This window comes from Chrysochloris asiatica, unplaced genomic scaffold, assembly GCF_000296735.1.
Source record: "Chrysochloris asiatica unplaced genomic scaffold, ChrAsi1.0 scaffold00012, whole genome shotgun sequence".
Taxonomy (NCBI): domain Eukaryota; kingdom Metazoa; phylum Chordata; class Mammalia; order Afrosoricida; family Chrysochloridae; genus Chrysochloris; species Chrysochloris asiatica.
In genome coordinates this window covers 8,166,528-8,173,202 of record NW_006408530.1, presented here as the reverse complement: position 1 = coordinate 8,173,202, position 6,675 = coordinate 8,166,528, and the positions used below count along the sequence as shown (strand labels likewise).

Genomic DNA, 6,675 nt, shown 5'->3' with positions numbered 1-6,675 from the left:
GCTTCTATAGTCTATTATTTCAATGAAGTTTTATTACTTTAAAGTTATTTTCAAGTTGGTAGCAAAGTTAATGTCAACAATATAAAATTTCTCTTTATAAATGTTGAAATGTTCTCTTAAAAGTGTTGAAAGGCAGCAGACAGTCTTGGAGGGCTTGTAAAGGAAAGTAAATTATCCAAATATTTAAGAGAAGTGGGCTACTTAATGAATTTATATTTACTTCTTTAGCTCCCTTACTAGCTCAGCTTTCCTGATTTGTCAGGTTTATTTTTCATTGGTATCGTGAAAGGAAATTTGAAGTCCAGCCTTTTAGCTGGAGCAAGTATTTCCATTTTTCAATACTTCTCTTTAGTTTTTCAAATATATAGTGAAACAATCCAATAATCATTGCAGGAAGGAATGATTATTTATGCTGGATCACGTTCATTTACCCTTTAATTTCATTTAAGAGATTAAAATTAGTCATAAAAGCTTTACAGTACACATCCACACAATCTGAGAATTAAAAGTCTTTACCCCTTTAAAAAGAGACTTCCATTTTGTTCAATGTATCATAAGTTCATTTTAGTTGAATGAAACTGTGTAAAATTTGCTTTCATTAAACACAACAGCCATCACTTACCTTTAAATATTTTATGGATGGAACTAAGTTCAGTACTGAACCAAGGATGCTGGTATCAAGACCCTTGGTTTGAACTATTCCTATAGGTTTAATACTTCTGTGATTTACCACCAATTATTCTAGAATTACAATACACTGTCTTTAGCTTAATATAGATACCATATTTGGGGGGAAACACATTAGTAATCTTTTGAGATGACATACATGAACAAAATCATTTTTGATATTCTACCTCTAATATAAGGAGCTCTGGTAGTATAGTGGTTATGAATCGGGCTGCAAACCTCATGGTCAGCAGCTCGAAACTACCAGCTGTTCCATGGGAGAAAGATGAGGCTTTCTGCTCCAGTAAAAGATTTACAGCCTCGGAAATCCTGTACAGGGTCGCTATGGGTCAGAACCGACTCTACAGCACATCGCAACAACAACAACCACCTCTAATATGGAAAGAAAGAAAGACAATGTTTGCATACAGCAGCCAGTTTGATAGCCCTGTTGTTGATAGCCTCCTTCACACCATGAGCATGCATATACAGCCACAGTTCCCTGCATGTGTTTGGACGTGAAGAATTAATGCTTATTCAAGTCGCTGATGCCTCCATGTTATGCAATGAGACAACTGAGTTGCAAGACTACCATGAGCATAGGAAAATAAATGACGAAACAAATGCAGCCAATAGAGGCGGTTGGCCTTCAGAACACATAAAAAAAGCTTAACACTCATAAACTGTCATTACAAGGGCTTTTCTTTCCTTTAAAACAACAACAAAATTCTTTGCATATTTTAAATGTAATGGGTCCCAGACAGCGTTGTACCTCATGACTGATCTGGATATGTTCTTTTTGACAATGAACGTGACACCATTCCTCTTCAATTTGTCATTCCTGGCATAGTAAACCATGTGGTCATCAAATTCAAAATGGCCAATACCAATCCATTTCAACTCACTAATGCCTAAGATATTGATATTTATGCATTCCATTTCATTTTTGACAACTTCTAAGTTTCCCAGATTCATACTTTGTACATTCCATGATCTGATTTTCAATGGATATTTACAGCTGTTACTCCTCATTTTGAGTTGTGCCCAATCAGCAAATGAAGGTCCTGTGGGCTTTATTCCCACTGACTTTACTCCAATCGCATCATCATGGTCAACTCTACATTGAGGAGGCAGCTCTTCCCCAGTCACATTTTGAGTGCCTTCCAACCTGACGGGCTCATTTTCCATCACTATATCTGACTGTGTTTTTCTGCTATTCATAAGGTTTTCAGTGACTAAATAATCAGAAGTAGTTCGTCACTCCTTCGTCCTAGTCTGTCTTCATCTGGAAGCTCATCTGGAACCTGTCCACCATGGGTGACATATTTAAAATACCGGTGGCATAACTTTCAGAACCAGAGCAACTCACAAGCCACCACAGTACGACAAAGTGAAAGACAAGTGGTGTTCCATATTAGTGTCACTTTTATTACTGGTATTTGTAGAAGTGATGTCCATGAATGAGCTTATACTGGTGGCAGAGTTGCTCTGACCTTCATCTGAATACTGACAAAAGTACTATAAAAGTTCATCTGTTCCTAGAAAGTACTGCATCAAGTGAGTCATTATTTTCACAATCTCCTCCATAGAAGGGTGCTGAGAAGGATCTTTAGACCAGCAATGAGTCATCAGGCTTTCAATGGGCTTAGGTAAATTTTTGATCAGTGGTTGCCTAGTACCATTGTGAAAAGCCCATATGATAAGGACAGCATGGCCACCAAGTTCATCAAAATGTTTCCAACATGTTATTACTTCCCAAAGGATAATACCCCAGCTGAAGACATCGCATTTTTCACTTCTGGTGCCATCCACGCAGCACTTCCCTTGTTATTTGTCATATGAGTCTGAATGTCACAGGCTATACTAAAATCACAGATTTTTTTAGAACTGTCTGCCCTGCAACCAGCAACAAGATGGGTGGTTTCAGGTCCCTGTGAATTAGAGCTTTGGGCTACATGCTGTGTAGATAAGCCACTCCTTGGAAACACTGCAAACACCAACTCAATGCTTGAGCAGCAGTATAATATGGCAATGGTTCAACACCATGCAGCGCATTATACAAGGAGCCTGCTTCAGCATATTCAATCACAAGACACAATGGATTCAAGCAGACCTCATATAGCTTTACAATATGAAGATGGTTCACATGGGATAACTGATGAAGCTCTGCAATAAAAGTTTTCCTTTCAGATTCACTTTCAATTTGTTTAATAGCAACAGCTTTTGCTCTCCATTTGGCTTTATAGACGGCTCCAAAAGCTCCTCTTCCAACAACCTTAGGATCCAACAATTCCTCTACTTGGTATATATCCACAAGAAATATGAACCATAACAAGAGTAGATAAATGCACACCAATATTCATAGCAGCACTATTCACAGTAGCAAAACGATAGAGGAGCCTCTTCCACGTCGATCTCCTCATAGTCCATCTCTTCAAAGTTGAGGACCTGGGAAGGGCTTTGATCATCTCACCGGCAGAAGACCACGAGGTGGAGGAGACAGCAGAGGCTGTAGACATGATCCCTCACGGCACCCAGGGGGCCCAGGGAGGCTGCCACCCGGACACACCAGGAGAGACCCGCGTCCACCCCACGATCCATGGCGGGGGTAGGGACAGCGGCCATAGCCTTGTCCGGGCTCTGGCTCTACTGCTTTTTCTGCCTCTGGCCTCGCCCACCCCACTTCTGATTCTGATCTAAAACAGAAACGGGGAGCGCCGCTGGTTCAAGGGAGGGGAGAAAAGAATTTTGTGACTAGGTAATAGAAATAAAAGGAGCTTTGGTAGCGTAGTGGTTACCAATTGGGCTGCGAACTTCAAGGTCAGCAGTTCGAAACTACCAGCTGTTCCCGGGGAGAAAGATGAGGCTTTCTGCTCCCATAAAGATTTACAGACTCGGAAACCCTGTACAGAGTCGCTATGAATTGGAAACGACTCCACAGCACATAACAACAACAATGGAAAGATAGGACAGGCAGAATGGGTAGGATGTAAGGAAGGGTGAGAGATTGTGGTGAATCTGTCAGAAAAGGTTAATTTTTATGGTAAAATTTTTCAGAAAAAAAGGTAGTAACAGAACTCTGGTTAAATAGTTATTTCTACTCCCTTCTAAAAAAAAACAATAAAATGACAACAAATGGGTGAAAACAGCAAACCCACAACTATCGAATCATTGGAAACTGAAAAACAGATAGGGAAAGGGTAACCTACTTGTCAGATGGAAGAAAATCTCAACTCAACAGAGGAGAAGGCTCAGTCAAGCATTTCTGAATCCAGAAAACCTCAAATATTAGAAATAATAGAGATCCCTAATAGTAAATGATGTAGTGGATTATTTAATGTCTCTTCTAGCCTTAGTGTTTGTAACTCCTACCAAATAACATTTTCATGATGGATCTGGGTAAAGGAAGATGGGAGAAAGTACTGATAGATTATATCATTCAGTGTGTGGCTGTTTACAGGGATAATTGTGAAATTTTGGAACTCTAACATGGGCATAAAATGAGTCATCTTGTAAGCAGGATCAGGAGACCTCACTTCCATCAAGGTAGAAGAGTCAAGAAGAGAATGCCTATCCTTTGGCCCTGTGATCCCTACTCATTGAACCTCTTCAACCCAGGGACAGAAAGCTGTGACAAGGGAAGAATGGCAGCAACAGCAAATCCAAGAGTCATAGTGTGAGACAGAGCAGTGCGTTTCCCAGCCCATGGCACAAATAAAGGTGAGTGACTTGGGGCAGGATGCTTGCTTACTGAGTAAGGTACATCCAGGCACTTAATTGGGGGAGCTAGGTTTGCTGACCCACAGAGCTTGAAGTGAATGCCTTCAGGCTGAAGCTTATGGTGGTGTGTGCGCTGTGGGCATTTATCAGCAACGTTAAAAGAGCTTTGTAACACTGATGGAACAGGTTAGAGAGAGGTCTGTCTGTGAGCATAGCTGAGGACAGACAGTTCTAACTGAAAAAACTGTGTCCTGAACATTTGTGGCCCTAAATTTAACCTGCTAACTTCCCTAGTAAAGCCCATAGCTCTAAATATAGTATCTAAGTTTGGGTGGCATTGCAATGAATTATTGACTCCAGCTGAGTAGAGCATGCCATGGATTGAATGGTTGATGCCATTTTTTGCAGGGATTCAAAAAGACCACTAATGCAGGGTAGGTTGAATGTTGGTATATCCCTATTGTTGTTGTTGTTGCTAAGTGCCGTAGAGTTAGTTCTGCCTCATAGCAACCCTGTTTAGGGTTTCCAAGGAATGACTGATGAGTTTGAACCACCCACCTTTCAGTCCAAACTAATAAGGTCAAGTGCTTATCCCATGGCCTCCCACCAGAAATCCTATATATCTGTCTAAAACACACATCCAGATGGTAAATACACACAAACACGAAAACATTTTATTCAGCTAATAAGCTCCATCTTTATTACCTTAGACAGTAAATGTCCTGAAGAGGTTGAACCAGAAGATTTCAGAACTCAAAGACTCAGCAAAGAATCAAATGAAAGTCTACATAATGAATAGTGAAAACCCTAGTCCTCTTCCTGCTCTTTGGCTCCCAGAATGCTGACAGCCAGCTTATACTCTCCAAACAGCCCCCACCCCATTGAAATGGCCCATCAGCCTACACAAAATTTCTGATGAGAGTATTTTATCTATTACTCTATACCTCATCAAACTATAAATAACATATGAAAATAAAATCATTATCAAATATGTAAAGTATCAAAATGTTTTTTTCCCATATCCCCTTTCTTGACCAAGTACTGGATAATATTATTAACCAAAATATGATCATATACCAAAATAGCAGAACATGTGAGATCTGGGAAGCATGGGATCTATCACAAAAACAAGACAAAAAGCACCTTCAGAAGGTCAGTGTAATGGTTAAATTTGTGTGTCAACTTGGGAAGGCTATGATTTCCAGTGGTTTGACCCAACATTAAATTAATTGTTGTTCCATAATTTAATCTAATACATTATAATGTAATCACTTTCCATAATGTAATCTAATGTTATCAATCAGTTAGCTGAAAGGGGAGTTTCCTTAGGGTATAGTCTGCTCACAGACTACAAATAAATATTTTGGCAAAACTTGCTGTCACTCTCAAACAACACTACAATCTTCCTGATGTCTGAATTGGATCTGGGAATCCAAGCCTGCAGAAAACTCCATCTCACCACTTTACCTATAGGATTTTAGATTTGTCAGTCCCCCACAATCCTGTGATCAGGAGTAGTCTTAAGCCTGCCACATGATGTAAAAATTGTGGACTTATCAGTCTTCTCAATTGCTTGTTAATCTCTTGAAATAAGTATCTCTTACTTACACACACACACACACACACAATCTCACTGGTTCTGTTTCTCTTGAGAATGCTGACTAAGACAGACAATAAAGGAATAAAGGGAAGTTGCATAATGGTAGTTGTGCATCAGGCCTTAGAAGTCACTAGTCTAGATCAGAAGAGGAAACCAAAGCTCCCAAGAAGGACTTGCTCCCAGCCTGTCACCTCCCACCAGTAAAAGAACATAGATTAATTAATATTGTTAGATATGCTGGGTATATTTGAGAGGAGATTTACACTTTTGGCAGACAGTGTGAGAATGAATTAATGAATTTTTTGCTTTCCCAATGAACTCTAAGTCCTTAGATTTACACCACATCAAAATGGCAATTTTAGCATCCTCAGAGGATTCAAATTATGTTTCTTTAAATGTTCTTTGATGTTGGAAAGCAAAAAGAAGTCTGAACGGGCAAGATCTAGGTTGTAGGTTAGATGGGATAAGGATTCCCAAATGAAATTCTCACAGGACAACCTTTGGTACCTTCAAAGAATGAGCAGGTGTATCGTGATGGGGAAAGACTTCCTTGGTGCAACGTTCAAGGTCTTTTTCTCACCAACACAGTTTAAAATTTTTTGAACTTCTTAATAATAAGCCCTCATGATCATCCTGTGTCCTCAGAGAGAATCATCAAGATCACCCCTTGGGAATCCCAAAAAACAGTT

At 39.7% G+C, this 6,675-nt stretch overlaps 1 pseudogene; it reads right to left on the bottom strand.

The window, feature by feature from the left end:
- Positions 1–407: 407 nt before the first annotated feature.
- On the bottom strand, positions 408–3,185 carry LOC102811049 (annotated as a pseudogene).
- Between the last annotated feature and the right edge of the window lie 3,490 nt (positions 3,186–6,675).